The 24357-nt window shown below is 43.7% G+C and overlaps 1 protein-coding gene across 4 annotated transcripts in view; it reads left to right on the forward strand.

Annotated features, from left to right (window-relative positions):
- Egfr (epidermal growth factor receptor) overlaps positions 1–24357 on the forward strand; it is a 178227-nt gene that overhangs the window by 88719 nt on the left and 65151 nt on the right. The window contains exon 1 of one of the 4 annotated variants that reach the window (XM_069128720.1): positions 6068–7141. The exons of 2 other annotated variants lie outside the window; for them this stretch is intronic. The gene's annotated coding sequence lies outside the window, so the exon portion shown is untranslated. Of the gene's footprint in view, positions 1–6067; positions 7142–10455; positions 10783–24357 lie in introns of those variants that run through there. One more of the 4 variants, XM_069128739.1, reaches the window with a different exon arrangement.

The raw sequence follows: 24357 nt of genomic DNA on the forward strand, positions 1-24357 counted from the left end.
CTCCGTTTCTCGATATCCGTTAAATATTTGTGACAAATAAATGTGAATCCTGAAACTTGATTCGCACTATACATCTAATTGACATTAAGTAATCGACTGGCAATAAAGTAGCAAAAAGCTACATTCTTCTCGGTAGAGGTGTTAAAAACCTCATTATATCGAATGACGAATTTGTTAGTTTTATTAAACGCTGTCTGCCACTGTCAAAGTAGAAATTCGTGCTAATAAGCATTCTCACAATTCGCAATTCCAAATTAATCTACTTAGAGTAAAACAAAAAAAAAAAAAAAACACTACAGAATCGAATTTTTGTCGACTCTGAAAATTACAAGATCGAAGTAAAACGATTCTCAAACGTTCTATATCAACAAACTCGAAAAAATTCGATTCTTCGACTCCTCGGATAATAATAATGACAATAGTAATAACGAAAATAAAGGTCAAATTCTCCATTCCAAATTATTTTGACGCCACTGCTGACAATCCAGATTTGCAAAGAACATTAATCCTTCATAAAGCTTAATTCTTCGTGAAAACTCTTGAAAGTGTTGGCCATCCATAATACACCAGCGGTCACGCGATCTCAAGCGCGCGCGATCCCCCTGGATCCACACCGATTCTTCAAAGTCGCCGTGGAGGCCGCGGTGTATATACCTTCCAGTGCCACTTTTATCTGATTCGCGTACGGCAACGCGGTCGACGTTGCAAGAGGAATGCGAGGAGAGCCTTCGTTCGTTCGAAGCGAGCAACATCAGGAGAAGAGAAACGAGAAGAGAGAACAGGTTGGCGAATAAAGCAACGCGGCAGCTGTAAATCGCGCGTCGAAGCGCGAGATACGAGCTTGGCCCTGTCTCGCTTGAGGTCCGCAACGGCCGCCATAGAGATTGATCTTACGCTTCCTTATGGCCGTCATCGTCGTCCTTACCATCGGAATTATGGCCCTGATCCGCGTTGCGGATACGTCTGGAATTCCTCGAAAAGATCTACCCCCGGGCTACCTCGTTCGCTGACGCGCGTGCTGATTTTAGGGTTTATGTCATAAACTCTTTAACCACAAATGGATTCAACCGCTAGATTAAAATGCGCCCGCCACACGGCTCGGCAACTTCTTTAACAATAACGGTTTTCGAATCGAAACGAATATTTGCAGTAGTTAATAGCGAAGCGTTAATGAACACCAACCAACACCAATGTCGTGTCAAACATACTTTGGTGATGTGCAAAATTTGTTCAATTTTATCCATACCGTTTATCCATAGAAGATTGTAAGAGAGTTTAAAATAATTTTATTAGTAAAAAGAAAAAAAAGTATTAATAACTTATTAATGAAGAAGAATACAAAAATCCCTACTAATATTTAGAGTACAGTTATGGAAAAGGGTACGTGCCATTGAGAAATAACATTGAGTTGTAATATCGAGCCGTGATACTGTCTTCCTCCCTCCTCCAATTCTGATATACTCAACCATGGTTGATCAACCGGTCAATCACAGACATTCATAGTATACGAGCTGTGTTTAATAAACCGACACGAACCTCATCGCCGATTGAGTTAAATTTCCAACTAATTACTTCATAATTATCGATGCCCATTAATTTGGGATCTTTTTAACGTCCCACAGCGGAGCGTATTTTGTCATCGCGCGTCAGGTCGAACGGTTACATTCGAACGAATTGCATTACGCGCGAAAACAAGAAAACGATTGGTAAGAGAGGACGTGGAAAGAGAAAGAGCAAGAGAGCGGCGATGAGCGGTGGAGACGAGAAGGGAGAACGACAGAAAGAGAACAAATTCGATGACAAGGGTGGGGAAGTCGCGGAAAGAGAGTAGGAGAGGTTATGTCGCGGCTAAATTTAGGCCCACGCGTTCATGAAACCACCTGTTGATCCCTGGCAAACTCGTGCGATCACCATTATCGCCCCGAGACGAGTTGCACGTTCGATAATTAGCATTATCGTAAATAGTAAATCACTGATTCCTGATAAGTTTAAAAGTTCTCATTTTCTTTTTTTTTTATTTTTTCGTTGTTTCTTTTATATCTGTAACGTAATTCAATTTGTAAATGTTAAATCGCCTTTTTTATACTTGAAGACCCTCTTTATGCGAGTAGAAAGACAGTTGATTATTTTCTATTCTTTGTGCTACTAAACATAAATAGAAATGTAGCGGCACATGAGCTAGAGGACAATTTGAAACATGTTGTTGTTTTGCCTCGGAGTATCAACATCGTTAGGACATAATAATAAATGTAATAATAAATAAATTCCGAGTAAAACAATGTCGACGCTACGTGCAACCGTCGAACAAAGACGAATTAAAATTTTCCGGTACTCCCCGACCAGTATAAATAAGCGAACACAATTGTAAGGCGACCAGTTTATCAGTCTCAGTCTCGAGCGATCTTATTAGTGATCTTAGTCTTAGCGAACATTCTCTGTATTTATTAAATATTTTTAAATACATTTGACGGTTCCAACAGCGAGTTATCTCGTCATTTAAACCTCACGACCAACCATTCTCTACAAAAGTATATGTCGGAGATGAAAGAACATCGGGATTTCCCGGCTGGAATGTTGGGAAAACCCCCAATACCCTAGTCCAGACTTTTACTATAGCTATATTTAAGTAATAAAAATAAGAAACAGTTCTAATGTTCCAACCTGGCTTTATGACGATGGGTTCGGGTTCGAAGTGACATAGCGGGTCACTAGACGTAGCCACGGTCACGGGAGGGACGTGTACCTGGCAGAGGTATGGAATGATTATATGGCCCTCATTAAGAACAAAGATTGACCCGAGAAGGACAGGAGTATATAAGGGCAGTTTCATTTATGGAAAGGGGTTCCGTCAGTTAAGTAGTCGTTGGACGAATTGCTGATTGAGTTATCGAGAAAGTTGCCCGAATCGTGTATTATGTTGAGACTCGTCATCCCGTGGACCGTGGATTCGTTATCGAACCTGAATTCGTCGTCACCATCATCTCGACCATCCTATCGCCGCTATTGCTCATAGCCTCTTATAGAGTACATATTGGTACCGATAAACATTAGCTACATCCGCGATGGTAAAACAAGTAAAGGTTCATCGAACGCTCCGAAAGTCCAACCCGACTCCGACATATATATTGAAATATCTTGAAATGAAACTGATCAAACGATTCTCTTAATTATGAAGTAGAATTTATGACTTTTTGTGTCTCGTCTTTTGCTATTCTCGTAACTATTTCGAAAACGTCAAATTTTTTAAATTTAGAATAAACCATTAATTCGAAAGCAAATACTTCAAATTCGTTTAAATCCCTTTATATTCAAACGTTACGCTCACTTTCGCTGTGGAAACGTTTAAATCTAAGTCTATCCTTCGTTTAATCCACAATTACGAATCCATTAATTTTAAAATTCAAATTGTTTTAGAAATGACAGTTTGAAAGACACGACTTTTCACATCAGCAGTGGAAATAAAAGGATCTCCGATTCGGTTATAGTTAAGGGCTTTAAGACTTTTAAAGTAGCTGAAAGTCGGCCTTCCAAGAAAGGCCTGGTATCGTGTCCCATCGACACACGCCCCTCCAATAATGACAAATGGAGTCGGAATAGATACGGACGAACTGCAATTTTGCAGTATTGTTCCTACGTTGTTACTAGTGTTAACGTAGTCGTGTCTCTCTATGGGGATCCTCTTTGCGGGGGTGAAACCGACCATTGGCAAACAAATACCTCAGGGATAGTTAAGCCACTTGAAGGGAACAATACTGTTGCCCGGTCAGTGGTCGGAAAAAATTGTTAGGGATGAATTGGAGATGGTTGGCCGAGGGTCGGGCATCGAACGATCGAAACGGAACATCGACAGGCACCTGCCAAGAAGCTACCCTCCTGCGTTCCAGAACGTCTGCGGGAAGCTTCTTAGCTGTATCACCGTAGCTTTCTATCTCGAACGATCTAGAGAATAGCGATTTTTTTCGAGGTCTAGGAAAGAATTTTTGGTACAACAATGAGTCGGTAAGTTTTAACAATACTCGTGAAAATTTAACGAAAGATTGTTTCCGACCGAAGTGAGTGGTGAAAGTTTGGTTGGTCGATAAGTTGAGTTTCGTTGAAGTATTTATCGAATTGTTCAAACAGACGATTGAGTGTTTAATGCATTCGCGACATTGAAATAATCTCGTTAACTAGAAGTTTCTAGTTTCTAAGAAATTTCGCAGACTAAGAGATAAACATAATACATGAGATTAGTTGAGTGTAGCAAGGAAAAATGCAATGTACGTAAAGTATTATGCGTACACTAGCTGTTTGTGGAATTTCCTATTTCACGAACATCGATTAAAATTTACACGCATCGAATTGAATAACAAACGTTATAAAAATTTTTGGACTTATCACTAAAAGTGAACTAATTTCTTGAATATATAGTAATGTTATATTTATTACAACATTAGGAACTTATATATAATAAAAGAGCCAGAATATTATATAATCGCAATACGCATAATAATTATGTTACACAAAGAGTAAAAGCATACATTAAACATTTGCTGTTTCAACAAATTCCCGTTACGTTCGCGTCGATCTGCCGCATCAGTTCGAGCTTTAGTTCCACGAAACGTCTCCCTTTTTTTGCCATTTACCGGCACAAAGCGTTTACGCTTTAAGGCATAACCTCTACAGAAAGAAGCACCAGGTCTCTCGACCAAGTACTTACCTGCGTTATTACATATTTATGGTAAGACGTTTTCGCGTGGTTCGCGGAAGAAACAGTCGCTAGAAATCCCGACCGCGATTTTGAAAATGTTTCTCCAGTTCTCTGGCAGCGCCACTGGCTGTGGATTCTTCTTGGAAACAGAACGCGATGTATTTTCACGCCTGCCCAAGGTAGCTTTCACGTAACGAGATTCTACATTCTTGCGAATACAGCTCTAGTGCTGCTTCATTAGGTATAGAGCACGAGCGGAGCGTTTTCGCGCCGATTGTACGAACGAATTTTTCTAACAATTCGTCGAATACAGGAGAACTATTCACTAATCGTCGAACGAGTTATCTAATTAATGGATCGAAATCAAAGGAATATGTAACCGTACTTCTTGGAACTCCTTACGCAACGACGTTTATTAGATTCACGAAACCTAAGGTAAAATTTTAGTTTACCAAAGGGCACGACACCCGATAAGATACCGCTTCCGGAATTCCCCTATCCTATGCAGCTGTGCACAGAAGGTATGGAAAGGTCACCTGGTAGTCCACTTTACGATTCAAGCATTGACATAAAACTTCTTCTGGGAACGTTTACTGCGCCTCTCCGAGGGATCTAAATCACGATCGTCAGGGTGACACCCACGCATCGAGCGCTCCAATTTTATTAAATCGCGGGTCGCAGTTCGAACGGAGTAGCTCTTGATATCTTCCTATTCCCTGTGTCGCGCTGACGGAAAATACAGAGTCAGGGAACATATGCTTTTTCCGAGTCCAGATGCACTGTGCGAGAGCAAATAGCTAGCAAGCAACCCTCGAATGCAGAAAGAAAGAGAGAGAAAGAGAGAACGAAGGGGGATCATGCTGGCCGTGCATCCACACCGGAGAAGAAGCGTTTCACGTAGCTACAAAGGGGCCGAGAGTCGTGGCCCCTGCTCCGTGTGGCTATGTGCGCGCGTAGAGATACTTAGCAGTCGCTCTACCTGGCTAGAGGAGTAAAGTAGAGAAACCGAGTGATCCACGAAGGAAGAAGGACGAAGACGTTGAAGGAGGTGAAAGAAGAAGGAAGGTGAGTGCCGTGGTAAGGTAAGGCGAGGCGAGGCAAGTCGAGGGGTAAGGGAAGGGTACGAGGGACGAGGAGAGGCTAGGAGTTGTCTTCTGGTCGGTCGAGAGGGGTGGCGAGAGAGGCGAGGAAGTCTGACGGCAGCGAAGGAGAAGGTGGAGAGGCACTCTACGGTGGTGGCGACTCCGGTGCCGACGGTGGTAGTGGCGGTACCGAGCAACGTGTGCCGGTGGTGGTGGTAGAAGGTGGAAAGGGAGAGGCCTGAAGGTGCAGGAGAGGCGAGGAGAGGCTCCTGCCCAGCGTGGACCTGTGCGTCGTTGCATGGCCGACCTGGAGACTCGCTCTCCGCAAGGTGAGACGCGCGGACCGAAGAGGAGGCCTCGAAAGATCGGCTGGAATTCTCGTGAAAGCCGCCTCTTCCTTTCTCGTGTTGTTTAGCGCGTGCGCTCTTTCTCTCGGTGTGTAGTATCGTGGAACCGCGAGTGATCCGTGAAACAATCGTGTGTCGTCGTGGAAATCATTGTTGTTCGGTTGTCGTTGCTCTCGTAGAGCATCTTCGTCCGCGGGATATCATCGTGGGTGGATACGATCACGGACGACTATCCAGGCAGTGGAGAACTAACGCGTGGTCGTCTCGAGGCGAACGGACACGTTGACACAAGGGGAGGCTCGAGAACTCTCGGGGTATTGTTGTCAGTGGAAACAGGTTGGCCGAAACGGTGACGATAAACTTTCGGATTTTATGTGGACGAAGGAACGACGAAGGAATTCGTTTCTCCGGTGTGTCCGCTCTCGGCAACTCGAGAACAACGGTCGAGAGAACGAGTTCGTGGAAGGAAGCGATGCCAGAACGACGCAGAATGCGCCGTCAACGTGTTTGACAGTGATAACGCGTGCGCGCGTGCACCTCTTATCAGCTGCGTAAATTCGATCTCGCGTGTCACCTCGTCAGTTGATCTCATGGACGCGCCTGTCTGGAGACGTCTGCTGTGTTCTTTCACGCATGTCGACCGTTTCGTGTGACGTTGCGTGCGTTGATCGTTGTTGGAGCACTTCTGACCAACTCGATTTCGATATCAGATCGCACGTCCGCCACGTACTATCCGCTCAAGAGGTTTGTTTCCTTGGCCACCCATGGGGTCACGTGGACGACGTTAGTTTTTCCTCGATATCGAAGCCTCGTTTACGTGAAAGTGCAATACGAGTTTGCGGAACGAATATCGACAATGTTCTGTATGTTTCTGCCAGTGCACGCGGCTGAGGAAAACTTCGGGGACACGAGTTACTTGTTTTGAAAGTGAACGTTAGTTCCCTTGAAGTTTCGAACGTGCAACGTTTCGAATGCCTTGTCTTGGATATTTCGTCGGTCGAACGATCATTGCCAGATAGACGGTGAGTGACTTTATACATGGACACGCGTTATGTATCAGGTGTTGGGAGGGAAACCTTCGAGCTGTATACAACGACCATACGAAATGAAGTTCCATCGTACGAAATAATTTCATCGAATCAGTGTTTTTTTTTTTTCTTCTTTTTTCTTTTTTTTTTTTTTCTTTTATCATTTCGATGCAATCCCTCCTGTTTGGTTGTTTCTTACAACGTTCCCGTTACTATCGTCGGGACTACGAGTAGTTCAACGATCGTAGACTTCGGTTCGTAGCTCCATCGCACGTTCACGCGGCAACGGCGAAAGTTTCTAGAGAAACGTCTCGTCCACAGTCGAGAGACGGTCTCTCTCCGGTCTGGTAGATCGACACGCCTTAACTTTTCTTACGTACATTCTTCCCTCGTGCAACACACAGGCCTGGAGTGTATCCTCGGCGACATCGGTCGAAACGCGGCCTTTTGCGAGCCGCCACCGAAAACGCGCAGCGACAACGAGACGCGCGTGTTTCCTGTAAAAAGCACGGCATACCGACGTTGCTTTTCAGCCAAAAGATTTATAAAGGACCGAGCCGGTGGCACCATCGCCATCGTGTTTCTTCCTCGAAATCGCGCGAGCCTAGACTTTCACGTACGAGTCGCGGCGCACGTTCGTCCCATAAATTCTGGCCGTGAACGTAAACAGATCCCCGCGAAACCATTTGTAGCTTGTCGCGGATCACTACGTGACCAGATATATAGGTTTTTACTCGGGCCGCGTCGACCGATCGCTCTTGATCATTTTGACACCGTGGTCAGGAAAAAGCACGATCCCTCGCGCGATCGACCACGATCGAATCCCTGAAGCTGGGGGCTTCACCGTTCCCCTCATCTGAATTAGCGCTCGATCGACTTTACTCCGATTTCGCATCGCGGTCGTTCTGCAATCCGATCACCTCGTCAGGGGTATATCGAGCTTAGGAACGACGAATTCGATACAGAGCCCAGTGTTTGAATAAATATGTTTGGCCACGGGCTTCTTCGACTTGTTATATCCTCCTTCGCGTATTTTCCATATCTAACCGTTTGTTCTATTTCGTTCGTGGATTTTCTATTTGCACGGATCTCTCGAAACCTTCTTTACAAATTCAATTTCTCTTTTCGCTATCAACGTACGCGCTACGTGCCGATTCAACGTTTCGACGAACATTTCCTCGTTCCCCTCGATATGCCGCGTTCCAATTGCTTCACATAGTTGTTGCACACGTATATACTAACCGACCGATCGTTGGTAAGAAACTCCGTGTCGATATCCAGGCCCACGAGCACGCGGATTGCACAAGCCTGGAATTTCTTCTTCGCGGTCTCGCCGGGATCTCTGCCGCCTAATGTTTGCTGGATCGTTAGTAACATCGAGAGACTTGAACGCCAGGGTAAGAAGCCGTCGGCTTGCGTTGGCGGCAAAACGCCCGTTTGAAAAACATCGACTGCCGAGCATGTGACATCTGCCACTGCACCGGACCATTAGGTGGCTTACCTTTTCAAACTTCTCGAGCCACGGGGAAATCATGGACCCGTCCACCCTTTTCCCCCACCGCCTGTTTCCCACTGGAGTTACCCTGTGACATCTGCTTGTGTCGTCTCTGCATGGAATTTCTTCGCTCACCACACGTTGTTAGTTAATATATGACGCTAGACTATCGATCAGACTAATTATCGATTAGACCGCAAATAATTTCTGTATTTAGGGTTCCATCTTCTTTCTCCTCGCTTCATTTCTCTACGAACGCGTGTAAAACTATAACTTTGTGTAAATATCCGCAGTCTAGTTGTCACGTAGAAGTAAAAGACCTTGCTTTATCGTAATGAAACGAAACATACGAAGCTCGTGATAACAGTGATTCAATCTTTCCTGAGTAATTAGCCTCTGCTAATCTATTAACGACGTTTTAATAATATTAGTTAAAAAATGGCAATGCCCTATAAAGCTTTTTATCTTTTAGTAAGTACAAGGTAATAGGCATTCGATAGCGATAAATTATACGCAGCTCAATAACGTCGATAGAGTTTGTTTCTCGGAAAGACAAATGTATTCCACCTCATTTGAAAATCATAAAATAGGGCCGGGATGATTTCCATGTTTCATCCGGGTACAAATTTATTCCTGCGTAGACAAAGTGAAGAAAAGCAGCCGTATAATTTGTTGAAATGCACTAAACGAAGCTGCATTAGGTTGCCGGTGTGCGAACGTTCGTCACGATAACGAATGCCTTCGACTCTTCTCCGCATCACTCGACGACGGATACCACGTTTGGGATGTCGCTTTATGGTTATGCGTACATATGGATGCGTCCACTCGGTCGAGTATGATGTAGGATGCGTTCAGTGTTCTCGTGAAGCAGCGTATTGAAAGAAAAAAAAAAAGAAAAAAGGATATATATATCCTACTTCCTCTAAGGACGCGCCTACTCTTGAAACAGAGGAACTATAATCCGTTCGCGTTGTAGGTTCTCCAACCAAAGATAAGAGAGAAACAAAACAATAAAAAAGAAAACCTGACGAGGAATGACATTAGAATGTCATCCATATAATTAGAATAAAATTAAACGCATCGCTGAAAATGCAGTAGACTTCTATGTTTTGAGGTAATTTATGGAAAAATCCTGTATCGATGGAGCGTGGTGTGTGTTTTTGTAGATGCTGAAGAAACTCGGAATACCGATGACGTGAACGTGCAAGACGGCCTACACGAAATTCCCTTGCTTTTTCTTCGTCCTGAAAGCACGTTTCCCTACTTGCAGCCGAGAGGAGAACCGATTGTTAGAGTAATCGATGCAACGTGCATTGTTAGCGGCGGTTCCGCGCGCCACGGCCAGCCATTATTTTCAACGGAAAGACAAGACTCGTGTCGGTGATAAATACGTTGCGCAACATTTTTGCCTCTTTTCCGCTTACTTCGATTCCTTGATATCGCGTAATTTGTCACATCGACCAGTTCGTGCTGGATGTGGACGGAGTAACCAGCACGGTACGTCGCTGCGACGTAGGCGCGATAGTGTTTACGTTATCGCGACCAATCTATCTCAAATATTTCTACGCTTTACCTTTTGCTCGCGAGCTAAGTAATCATTCGATAAATATTATCGTAATTACGACGCTCGCATAATTTTACGTATCGTAAATCGATAATGATCGTTTTATCAGTTTAACGCTTCGTCGGTTATCATAATTTTATCAGTTTAATAACAAAATCTATCTCCAAATGCGAAGAAGTACGTATAATTTTTGTAAATTTTCTAACTTTTATGTATGACTTGATTTCTAAAAGAAAGTGTCCACGAGTCTTCCGAGCACGAGTACCTTTTTTTCTTCTGAACGTTCTGTAAAAAATGTCGTTACATGGCTTTCAACTCGAGACCTTTTTCTGTACCCATGAAAGCGATCGTTTCTGCGTGAAAAAGACTTGTGCCAAGTGATCGAGAGTTCACGGTTTTTCCGGACATAACGTGCAAGAGTCGAGAGCAGGGCGCGTAGCTTTTGGAGTATCTATGGGACACTTCAAAGCCCGTGCAGAGGTCCTTGAGGCCCATCTTAGTTAGAGGATATTGACGCCGGATCCCTAGGGGTTACCTCATCTTCTTTGCTATAGCCTGGAAGAAAAGAATATACAGGTATACACGCACACAGACGTACTAGACTATTACTTCGAAAAAAAGTTTGTCTCCCTGGTCATAAAAAATGTTAATTTCTCCAGAAGAATTCGATATTTCGTTTTTCGACGACCATCGTTTCCTTTTACCCGTTGATGTGTCTTAAACGCAGCAACTATTAATCGATAATCATCCATAATTACTACCTCTTTTTAATGAAATCGATATAATAGAATTCCATTAAATATATTTTGTTTTTTGGCCTCGTAAAGAAGAAGGAAACGTTTTCATATAGAGAGATGGTAGAAAAAACATTTCAGAGATTGTACGATGTAAACGTTTAATATCTTGTTATACACGTAATTTAGATAAGACACGGAATTTATAGAGCATCGATGACCTCGTTAATGACGGCAACACAAAGATCTGTCGCTCGTTAAAAGTCCAAGACGTCACGTTTTACTGTTATTCTTTGCTCGATCCGCAGAGTTATTAAGACCAATAAAGCATGGGAAACCTTGTATAGAAACAGAAATCGACGAACCTATCGATTTGTTTACTCGACGGCGAGAAAACCTGCAATTTGTGCAATTTTTTATCGTCAAATAGAATAAATCTTTGTTTAGAATACATTGTTCGTTGCGATTACAAAACCAACCAGCTACGACAATCATCACTCGTCCTAATAACTGTTTGATAGCGTAATTATAGCAATTTCGCGGTGTCGAAGACGGATTGTCGTTGACAAGAAAGAGAAACAAGCCAATTGTCAGCGACCTTTTTCTTATGTAAGTAAGAAACTGCGAATGCGCGTTTAAAGAGAAGTTTCTATATGTCGGAGAAGGACCCAGGCTAGGGCCGGGGGCGTTTGGTGAGCCTCCTTCGGAGTCGGCCATCATAACCTTATCCCGCGTACTTGGACTCGTATTCCGTGAGCAAGCACTCCAGACGCGACAATCAAAGACGGTGACTACACTCGCGATAATCGAATTGGTATCCCTATGTCCCTAACGAATCCGCGACCAACGGGATACACTTACTCGGATCAGAAGGCGCGACTACCTTCGTAGGCGAGCTCTCCAGAAAGAAAGAATCTCGTCTCAATCATGCCACCGAGGGCAACTCTGATGCGGGTGTCTCCCAGGACAAGAAGTCATCGGACTCTCCCAGGATAGCCCTCGTTCTCGAAGTGAGGGAAGTTGACGTCGCTGTCTATTGGTCAACTTGAGACAAAGACTACTTGTCCGTTAGAAGCATCTTAATTACCAAAAAAACCCAGGTTTTATAGCCGGTCCTAGGCTAACTGGACTTGTGCTGTGTACGTGCCTCAATATCTAATATTCCTTGTCCGAAGGAACCGTTAGCGTGTTTTACTGCCGGGTACCTCTATGGGTGTCCTTTTAATGAGGGTCATACTATCGCTCCATGCCTTTTTTCTAAATCGCACGCCCGTCCCGTTGGCCGCGGCTACGTTCGGCGACGGATGGTCGCCTTGAGTCTAGGCCCTATTATCGCAAAATCAAACACGACTAGATCGAGTAACAGTACTTTATTTAATTGCTTTTCGTTACATGTTCATGGCTTTTTCCGAGGTTCCGGCGAGGGTTCTGGTGTCCTTTTCGTCCCCGACACGGCCATCCTGCCTAACACACGTCCCTGTGTGTATCTAAAATGTCGAGTTTTCTAATGTTAGACTTGGTACGGATACCCTTATTTACGACCTAGCTAGACCGATGGTCCGGTTTGCCCGTAATTTTTGTTCAGAGATTTGGTAATGAGAGGAATACGAAAAACAAATTACTAACGTCATGATTGGTGTTCGAGATGCTAGTTGCATCCTGCAGGTTGTTAATCTGGTCGCAATGACGTGATGGACCATTTTGATTTCGCACCCAAGTGAATCTCGTTTACTGGATCGCACGACCGCCCAAAGTTTTATTACGTTATCGCCGAATGATACATTTAATCCATTGCTCGGCCTTCCTGGCCCTTCTTACATTATCACCCAATGGTCCATTTCACCCATTGCTCGGCCTTCCTGGCCCTTCTTACATTATCACCCAATGGTCCATTTCACCCATTGCTCGGCCTTCCTGGCCCTTCTTACATTATCACCCAATGGTCCTTTTAACCCATTGCACAGTCTACATCCAATGGTACATTTAACCCATTTCACAGTCTACATCCAATGGTACATTTACCCATTGCACAGCCCACATCCAATGGTACATTTAACCCATTGCACAGTCTACATCCAATGGTACATTTAACCCATTTCACAGTCTACATCCAATGGTACATTTACCCATTGCACAGCCCACATCCAATGGTACATTTAACCCATTGCACAGTCTACATCCAATGGTACATTTAACCCATTTCACAGTCTCACTGACCTTTCCTACATTACTTTGCTAGGCGTTATTATCATCGTGCTTGTGATCCTCCGAGATCGGGGCGCTCATGTCGCTATGGTCACCGTTCTCGCCATCGCTACAGACGTCCAATTCCGCAGGGATACGACTATTCGGCATCTTTCGCAACCTATCATGACTATATTTATAGGATCGCTTACCGTCTACTGTTTTCAACACATATCTATCCCCTTCTAAAATTTCCGTTATTACAAAAGGGCCCCTGAATTTTGGGTCTAGCTTGGTCTGATTCCTCTCTTCGTTTTTGAGTAATACGTAGTCGCCGGGGTTAAACTTAACTATCCTAGCTCTAGTTTTGTCCCACCTGTTTTTATCGTATTTGGCGTACGCTTCCATGTTTTCTTTCGCCTGCTGCCTTACGTTGTCAAGGTCTACCTCTCTTTCTCCGATACCGTCAGCTACGACCAGTCCGTATGGTCTTGCTACTTTCCCGATCGCGTCTTGCCATGAACGCCCGGTCGTTTCTACCGTTGTGAACATATTTTTTTTTAACGTGCTCATAACCCGTTCTACTTGCCCATTGGCCCTACTTGCACCGGTCGCGATCAAATGAACTTTGATTTGTTTGCTTGCACAGAATTCTTGAAATTCCCGGCCCGTGAAACATCTACCCTGATCTGCTATTATCCGACAGGGACTACCGAACAAAAACACGGTGGACTTAAGTGCCTTGATAACGCTAAGCGAATCCAATTTGCGTGTGTGGTGTAGGTGTACGAATTTCGTAAAGGCATCGATCAAGACGACGACATACTCTTTCGAGTCATTCTTGCCACTCAGCTTGCCCGTTATGTCCATGTGCACCGTATGCCACGGTATGCCGGTCTTAGGTATAGGATGCAGTTCAGCCTGTATTTTACACGAACCAGCCTTCGAAACTCTACAAGCATGGCAGTTCTCGACGAATTTGCGAACATACTTCGCCATTCCCTCGAACCAATAATACTCATACAGTTTCTCGAGCGTTTTATCCCATCCTAAGTGCATAATTGACTGATGCACATGGTTGATAACGGACCATCTAAAACCTCTCGGAACAATGGGTAAGCAAAGGGTTCTGCCCTTTCGTTGTATTTTACGGCAAAGTGTACCGGATCGCAGTTCGTAGGTATTCGCGATATCTTCCGCGATTTTGCTACAGGCGCTAATCACTTTCGTCTTACAAATATCAACGCTATTCCGTGTAATGTTTACGTCGAACCCTTGACTCAAAATTTCACGTCCTATCATGATATCGTATTTTAAGTAGCTATCGGCCAGGACATGGAAAGCTATTTCCAAAGTAAAACCGTCGGTACATACGGTGGACAAAATTTGGGATGTACTTTTAACGCACGTGTTTCCTATTCCTCGCATTACTACTACGTCAGTCGTTCTTTTGCCAGCGAATTTCGCGGCGGCGGACTCCCCAATTAACGAGCATTCGGCTCCGGAATCGAAACAAAACGGGAACGACTCACCCAGGTGGCTTAATTCGCCGATGGAAGCTTCTACCCGGCAGGCATCAATCCGTCGTTCCTTCCCGGGAGCATGGCCTTCCTTTCGTGACACTGGGCAGTGAGGGGCGATATGTCCCTCCTCATGGCACTTGAAGCAAGTCGCCTTCGACGGTGCGGCGGGTCGTTTTTCCCTTGGATTCCGTCTATCCTGCTCCTTCCTGGTTTGGATTTTCGCGTAACACTCCTTTTTCCTATGATCACGCTAGCGGTCGCGCACCACGCAGCCGGGTCAGCCCCCACGGCTTCGGGGTTAAAACGTGGTAACACCAAACTCACAGGTTCCGCACTTGGCACTTGCTCCTTCGGCTTTTGCGTTAGCGTTTTAATCATCTCTTGCATGATGGCCATCTGCTCTTGTAGCGCTTTAAGCGGTTCTGATCCCACTTCTGATGTCGGAGAAGGACCCAGGCTAGGGCCGGGGGCGTTTGGTGAGCCTCCTTCGGAGTCGGCCATCATAACCTTATCCCGCGTACTTGGACTCGTATTCCGTGAGCAAGCACTCCAGACGCGACAATCAAAGACGGTGACTACACTCGCGATAATCGAATTGGTATCCCTATGTCCCTAACGAATCCGCGACCAACGGGATACACTTACTCGGATCAGAAGGCGCGACTACCTTCGTAGGCGAGCTCTCCAGAAAGAAAGAATCTCGTCTCAATCATGCCACCGAGGGCAACTCTGATGCGGGTGTCTCCCAGGACAAGAAGTCATCGGACTCTCCCAGGATAGCCCTCGTTCTCGAAGTGAGGGAAGTTGACGTCGCTGTCTATTGGTCAACTTGAGACAAAGACTACTTGTCCGTTAGAAGCATCTTAATTACCAAAAAACCCAGGTTTTATAGCCGGTCCTAGGCTAACTGGACTTGTGCTGTGTACGTGCCTCAATATCTAATATTCCTTGTCCGAAGGAACCGTTAGCGTGTTTTACTGCCGGGTACCTCTATGGGTGTCCTTTTAATGAGGGTCATACTATCGCTCCATGCCTTTTTTCTAAATCGCACGCCCGTCCCGTTGGCCGCGGCTACGTTCGGCGACGGATGGTCGCCTTGAGTCTAGGCCCTATTATCGCAAAATCAAACACGACTAGATCGAGTAACAGTACTTTATTTAATTGCTTTTCGTTACATGTTCATGGCTTTTTCCGAGGTTCCGGCGAGGGTTCTGGTGTCCTTTTCGTCCCCGACATATAATATTTCCATAATTAATCAAAATTACTTGGAAACAGAATTACGATACGATATAATTGGCAACAATTCGATACACTGCGAGATAAATACTGTTACGAGTATTCGATAACCACAATGTAGAACGTCAGAATCAACGTCAGAAAATTAAGAAAACGATCGATCTTCATCGACATTCAGGATGTTGAATAATCGATGAAGGACCAAGCGGTTAAAGTATTATCTACGTAAACGTCGAATAAATACAACTTTATATTCTGTACAACTATATAACATATAGTATAGTGAATAGATATCTATACATATAATGTAAAATCAAGTTAGAAACCTAACTCCAATCCCGTAAAAACATTTCTACGGAAAACTAAGAGGGACAATGATGCAAACAAATCGAACAGCACGCAAATCTCTAATTAAATAACAAACGAGCTTGCATATTGCTCGAAAATCGCGAGTCGAATCATAGCCCCTTAAATTTCACAATTGACTTACTTTCACGGCGACCACGTATCGCGGCAAACTCGCGACTGTTCGTGATCGGTTTTTGTGTTTCTCGCACGAACACTCGAGACGCGCGGGGAGAACATACGAAAGATCGCGTTTAACTGGCTCGCAAATCGCTCACCGAGTCGAATAATCGTCCGTACGTCTATAATAGTCGATAGGTGGCTGGTTGCACATCTCGGGAGATGCTGGAAGGTCCAGAGTCGAGGGAAAGGCGAGAGTGACGTCACCGGCAGGAATGAGGTTAAACCGATGCTAAAGTCACGCTCGAATGGTAGCTATAGCGTGGACCATGGTGCAGGATGCACGCGAGATGCATGGTCCTGCGAGAAGTGTACGCAGCGTCCCGGGACTCGAGGTTTCCCGCGAGTCGACCGAGCCGCGAACAGAGGATCATAGATCCGTGATTGCATCACAGATATGTTGGACGTTGCGCTGTTCTTCGCAAGTACCTCGATCCTCTGCCAAGATTCGAGATAATCGAGCCTCAACCGTTTCTCCGTGTTTCTTTTTTGATTTCGACTGTGATATTAGCGAGATGCGATTACGATTCTCGCGATTTCTGGCTGATCGCATGGATTTGATCGTGCTAGAAAGGATTACTTTATGTACACATGTGGCTCACGATCGTATTTGAACGGCTTACCACGGAGAACTGTTACGTATACATCGTATGTGTCTTATAAAGCATATTGAAATTTTATTAATGTAACCGTATTTTTATTAATGTAATGTAAACCGTAATGGAACGCTATCGTCGTGATTGTATTGGTAATATTAAAAAAGGAACAATCTGAAAGTGTATACGTATAGAAGTTACAAGATATTTACTGCAAACGTATTTCTAATAAAAAGTTAGTATACAGGATGAATAGGCGTTTTAAGTGTACAAGCGTTAAAATAGTCCTTATGAATATTGACGTTTATAATTAATTTAATAGATAATTGACCGTTCAAGTACTTTTGCCAGCTATGCGAATACTTTTGTAGCATCTATGTAAATTTTCATATTTCTTTCAAACTTTAACAATATAAGTGCGTAAGTTAAAATTGATGCAATCTTCGATGCTCGAAGGATTCACCGAATAAATGATATTTTCGTTTCATGCGAAATTTAGAAACGCGCTTATGCTCGTGAGATATCTTGTTCGATATTGAGAAATGTATGATGCAGTATCGAAAAGATAAAGGGAATTTTATTAGTTAGCATTCGCACCTGGTAAAACTCACGAACCGCTGTTGGACAACGCTCTTATCTCTTATCACGGTCTCGTATACTCGTAACGCTCGTTCGTACACGAAGCTTTACTTCTGCTGTCAACATCTAAATGTTAATCTTCAACGCGAGTCTTGCACAAACACGCAACTAGAAACGAAACGAACGTTCAAAGGGTACCAGAGATCGTTTCAACTGAAATGTTTGTAAATCTCTCGGACATTATACGATCAACGCGTCTGATATTCTTAATGTAATTAAGACTCAAACATAATCAACGATCAGTAGAATCATTGGCCTCAAGAATTCGTTTGAACTCATATTCCATTTATGACAAGAAATTTCAAGAATTTCCTCGATATTTTCCCCCTTACTATTTTTCTTCTATTTAAATCGTACGATTTTACGCAATTCCTCCGTAACATTCAACAATTCCATGGGGTACGTCCGATTTGTGTGAAAAGCTTTTATACTCATCTCTGTTATATTGGTAAAAAGAAATGACAACCAAAACGTCCAACTCTCCTCTTATTTATCGGCGAAGAGAAATAATTCCAGAACACTCGGATCTACTCTCTTTTGTCAGGAAAAAGAAATAATTCTGTAATTGTACGATGTAGTCGCCGAATGTTCCGAAACCTTTGAACTCTCGACTGCTCTCGCTATTTGCTATGTCACGACACAGGATCCATGGAGAGCTTTGTCTTTAGCCAGAGCACGACTTTGGCTGCATAATATGCGGTCAGCCTCTGGACCAGGCACTGTCGAGTATCTATCTACCAATACAGAGGGATAGCATCGTGTACCGAGCTACATACCAACACGAGTTTCTCAGCCGGGGCTTCTCTATCTACGGAGGATCTCCGGTGGTATGGACGAGCTCGTGCTGACCTCGAGGGCTAAAGATTACAAGGGCTCGCCACGACTAGAATCCAACCTCTGAACGAGATATATAGGAGCTTACACGTAGCTCTCTAATCTCTGTATATCCAAGCTTCGAGAGCACGCGGTTAGGTGGCCAAGTCCAGTTGCAGAAGAATCTTATGATCGCGTATTTTTCCGTTGATGCGGCTCCATCAGAGCGCGGAACTAAGCGAAAGGAGATATTATCTCGCGATGCCTCGCATGCCTTTATGCTTATACGCTGCCTCGTTCGGTCTCGATGCTATTGGTTTCTATTTCTTGCTTTCGCAATTTTCTGAGGCTTAATTGAGTTTAGAAAGAATTTTGAATTTAGAAAGGATAAGAAGTTTAAAAGACCTTGAACGGTAAGATTTTTAATCGATGATATTCACACGCGTTGCATCTGCGTTAACGCAACGTTTCATTTGTAACGTTTTATAGCCAATTAGATTCTATAAAATTCGTATTACGACTGTACAAAGATATGCCAAGAATTTGTTCCATATATTCTATTCGGTTTGGTATTAACGATTGATCTGAAAAATATTCCAGCGAAGAAATTGAAAATCTATGCTCTACCATAAAAATACATAAAACACCATCTACAAGAATATTCAAAAGTAACTGTTGTTTCCGAGCCTTACCACAAACGTACTTTCCCTTCGAATATTCATCCACGTTATTTCCCAACCGGACCTTTCCCAGAATACCTTCAACCTTGCCCGAACCCGAGCCACTTTTTCTCCTCGGGCGGCACGCGATTTCGTGCGTACAATTACACATGCTACGTATTTACGGGCATGTACGTTTAGCGGCGATCGAATCGTTCCATTCTCGATGGCATGCCTCGATCGAGAAAATCGTTTCTCCTTTTGTTTTTGCGAAGCACGCGGCAGCGTAGTTCGCGTTGCTTACGTGGGTCGGTCGAAATGAAAGGAACGAAACCGATGGCCGATGGGTAGGTAGAGATATACGTACTGTATCCAGCTAGAAGTACGAACCGCTCATTGGCTGGTAATTACGTCGATTATACTCGCTTTTTATGATTGCGTCGCGAGCTCACGGTTCTATGTGCCGCGCTCACTTACGCAAATGAGCGGTCGTGCACGAAAGGAAAGCAGTACGAAATACACCGACTCTCGATCATCCGATAATTGATCTTGCGTGTCGCGGTTGTCCGCGTGAAACGTGCATATGGTAGTGAACGGTTGAAACTGTTATTAGACGATTACGTGATACGAGTTTGCGGATCTAAACACCGAGCTAATCGTTGCCATCGATATCGCCCTTTCGGACACCCACGTGCTGTGTCGCCTTATCGCTGGCAGTTTGTTATTACTCGATGAAGTCGGTACGCGCAAATCGTTTGGCGCTGTCGGGGTATTAAACAGGAAAGATGTAGGATAGCTCGATCTAGTACATAATTTGCGTTGTGCTTGACCAATTAGTACTTGTACTTCAACTACGTTACGTTAGGTTTGTTCTTATTTTGTTTACCGATCTCTGTTTATCGCGTTGATTAGGATATAATATATTCACTGTTTGTATGATATACTGCATCAGTTTTTTACTCCTTTGAACGTTGAATATGCTAATAAGCATCGATCCAATGGATTTTAAATATCAAGTAGATTTAACATTTCGACGTGTAATTTATTTACGAGCCTTTTTACATTTCGCTCACATACCGATCATACGTATTAGAGCACCGTAATAAATATGACGCGAATGAAATAACAGATTTGCAGTAAAATAACTAGAAAATAAAAACAGTCGCGCGTTCATTGCTATTAAATATCTTATGATCAGCAGTGTATATATACGTGCTCCTTTTTGCGTTGAATATTTTCAATTTTCCCTACATATAAATAACGTCAAACATCGTTATAAATTTATATTGTATTATATTATATTATAGCAATTGGTAACATCAAGAAACAGGCTGGAGTTAAAACTTAAAGCGTCAATTTGTATCAAACACAACCAACCACTAAATATATTCAATTTCCCCATCGCAATCATAAACAACGCAACTACCACGATTCAGATACGTATAAAAGAGCGATGCGAAAGATCATTAGCTTCAATCGTCAAACCTAGCATTCCAGAGACTGACGTCGTTCGCTAAACGAGCGTGCACAGCCGGGCGAAGGCACGAACCTCGTGAAAATTACATCATAACTTGGATTTTTCCGGCTTTGGTCGCGAAACGAACGGCTCATTTCACCACGTGTCGCATATACCCGTGGTTAGTATTCACGGTACCGGCGTCCTATTAACGCAAATACGTCCCTGCGAAACCAGTTTGCGTCCCGACGGTGTAAAACCCGACGATTGATTGGTGCAGGACCGCGAAACAGTCGCTTACATTGGCACGCGCTGCCCCGAGAACCGGAGTGGACTCCTTAGGAACACGGTATCCGTCTTGCAGCCGAGACACCAACTCGACAAACGAGTATTCGAACATCTACACGCATACTCGCACCAGTACGTTCACCACTTTTTCATTTTCTTCCTCTTTATTTTCCTATTCGCACGGGGTTGCCTGTGTGTTTCAAAGTGAAGAGCCATCCTTTACCATCGCGAGCATACAGTTCCACTTACGATCAATTAGCAGAAAGAGAAAAGAGCATGGAGTGATTTGTTGGAATTTCATTGTTAACGTTATAGTGGTAAGCGTTCGCTTCCACGAAGACAATATGTTCGAACGTATGCTGGAAAATACAGGATTTTACGGGCACGGTTTCGAGAAGCGATCGCTTCTGATACGCCGTTTGCATTAATCAGGGGTAGACGCAGCGTTGTTTGGAATAGTAAGGAGGAAATATTTATAGAAAATTACTTCGAACGACTTTGAGATAGATGGTGGGATGTCAAGTTACTGTTTGATATTCAGTATCTATTTTTACTTTCTTACAAAACGGACATTTGTTCAAATGATTAATAGAAAAAAGTACATCGAGTATAGACGAATGACGTAAGTTTATATTCTTACTATCAGTATCTTGAAATATCAGATATTACAGCTATCTGTTATTTCAAGACACTTTCCAATATCTCAATTTTAGATCGATCAATTAAATAACGAATTGAGTAACTGATTCGTATGTCGTTTTATAGACGTGTAATCTATACGAAATATAACATCAAGAGATTAAAAAACAACTGCCTCGTATCTCCCTATTATGCATACCACTTTAGAAACACACCACAATCACAGAGCAGAATTTCGACCGACATACAATTAGCAAATCACCGGTCGCACCGAAAGCTCGCCGACGAATGGGTAGGTTCGGTCGCGCATAGGCGACTTGTGCGACGCGACAGAAGGCGCGTGAGTCGTACACGCGGCCTGTTCACCGTCTACACGGTGTCCACATATGGCCGCTTAGCCGTACCGTTCCCTCGCATCGTCTCTTCTCCTTCGCCTCTAGAGTCCTTGACGCCCACCCTATGTGTACAGTTCCTCGCCGCGGGTATCTCAGGACGTCCGAGACGACGTCCTGCTTCCCAGACGCTGGCAAGCCCTGCGAACCTCCATTGTACGAGGAAACACTCGCGGCGCCTTGCATAATTGACCGGTGTCCCCAATGGACGCTTTTCATCTTTCCAAGTGGCCCCAGACACTGTCTCCGAGCTATTGTTCAGTTCGTTCTTCTAGACACGTCGTCGTTCATCGATGAGATCGAAGGTCACTGGTTTCGGTTAGGTTTGCAGCGACTATTGTGCAAAGTGCATAATTGAAAAGAAGACGAATAGAGGTATATCACATTGATCGGTCGTAATAGATCACTAGCGATGGAAAAAGTTCGAAACTGTGTCTCGTAATTGAGGTTCACTAAAACCAAACTCATCAACGTCAATTTTTGTAAATTTCTCAATTTCGTTACCTACGTAGTATAATTAATATTCAATTTTCAAGAGACGAACAATATACTTAAGTTTTCACTTAGAAAATGTTATTTATAATGTTATTTTTTCTTAAATATCAGTTTATGGAGTTGATCGATGAACGCTTCAATTATAAATGTGTATGGTGCATTAAGTATAGCACAAAAGTTGAGGGCGAATAAGGAATCAGAATGTTGTAATTCGGTGTTACAACTGAACGTTATAACCTGATACTATGATTCAATATCACGACCTGGTATTATATGGCCTGTTTATAACAGCACCATTGCGCATAATAACGTCACTGTTTGAACTCTCGCCTTCGGTTTCATTTCATTCGCATAGACAAAAGCGTTCTAATTCTCCACTGCGAATTCAAATTTCCATGTCTCCTTCCAATTATGTAAATTAGCGTGCCCGATGATACTCGTCTCAAAAACAAAGACACCTCGATATTACTTTCACGCTCTCTCTCTCACGCTCAAACGTACCGAAAACAATTCCTCGTCGCAGCAGGGCTAAAAAATCCGGTGGACCGAGACTTCAGGTAATCAAGGGTTCCTGATGAAGACGACAGACGACGCGACGCAGAATCAAGTCGTCTTCCTTAATTACCCGAGGCCCATCGTGCCGGTAGGCGCGAAGTTCGATCGATTCCGGGGAACCGCGCGGAATTTGCCGGTTTCTCGAAAGCTGGCGCGCGAGATCTTTCGTAGCCGAAGAGGCAACAGTTGATTTCTTGCCGATCTCGTGGCCGGTGGACGCGCGTCGATCCTATCCTGACTCTCCTCGTCTTTCTGTCTCCCTTTTACTCGTTCACGGTCGGTATGTTAATGTCATTCTCCCGAATCCCTACGGCCTCGATTCGAGGTACTAGCCCGGCCAGGTTTTTCGTGTCGGGAACGATGTCGCTTCTAATTGACGAGTGGCGGACGTAGACGCGGTCCGGGGAACGAACAACAAGGATTCGTCCGTGTACCTGGTGACATGTGTCCGAGGTGTTCGTAACGACGTTCATCCGTGTCTTATTATACGCTGGACACCCCGATATTTTCGGCGGATCGCGGCAAATGCTGGTTTAGCCGAGTCGAGGGAACGAAATACGCAGGAAAAAGTGGCGACGAGTTGCCGACCTCTGTCGCGATATTTCAGCGGGGTAAAAGAAGTCGCCACCGCGAGCTCCTACAGCCGTTGCGGTGTCTGACGTGCCACGAATGTGTTGAGATTTGTTGCGCGAAGAGAGGACTGGATTTATCAAATGCTGCAGCACACAGTGTTTTGTCGATGAGAGAGTAGCGTGGAAGGTATTGGAAACGAATGATAAATCGTATCTTGTCGGGAGGATAATTTTGTCATCTTTTACCCTGTCGTAGTGTAATACAGTTACGAAAGATTCCAAATTACGAAGAATTATTGACAAGATCCGTTACATTTCGAATGGCAAATAAAAAAGATGCGTGTATTTGAAGTTCAAGACACATATCACATTTAGCCAATAACCCAACCTTTAAACAACAATTCCTGAGGAGTTAAAGTTAAATAATCTTTAAAGTTACGTTTGTTGATAATATTAAACACGACTTAATACTACCATATTTATCGTTGAGCGATATATAAGTATGCATTTCGCATTCCACTCCTATATTCAAGCAATGATAAAGCGTGTCTACATGTCCAGATATCAGGCACCTTTTATCAATATTTAATTTTCCATATTAACATCTTCGAAAGAATATATTTGCAGGTTTATATTATTTTCACCTGTACGTAGATTTTAGGAACAAGTTACGACCCACCCGTTAAATAAGAAGAATCAAATTATCAAACGCTAGAAAAAGGACAATATCTATTAATTGATCATTGCTACCAAACGAAACGAAGACCAGTTTCCAAGCCACTACTAAAATCTACTTTAAACACTGACCTAGATCCATAGATCTACGTTTGATCTCGCAAGAAAGT

Source organism: Bombus flavifrons, chromosome 2, assembly GCF_040668555.2.
Source record: "Bombus flavifrons isolate JBK064 chromosome 2, iyBomFlav1_principal, whole genome shotgun sequence".
Lineage (NCBI taxonomy): Eukaryota > Metazoa > Arthropoda > Insecta > Hymenoptera > Apidae > Bombus > Bombus flavifrons.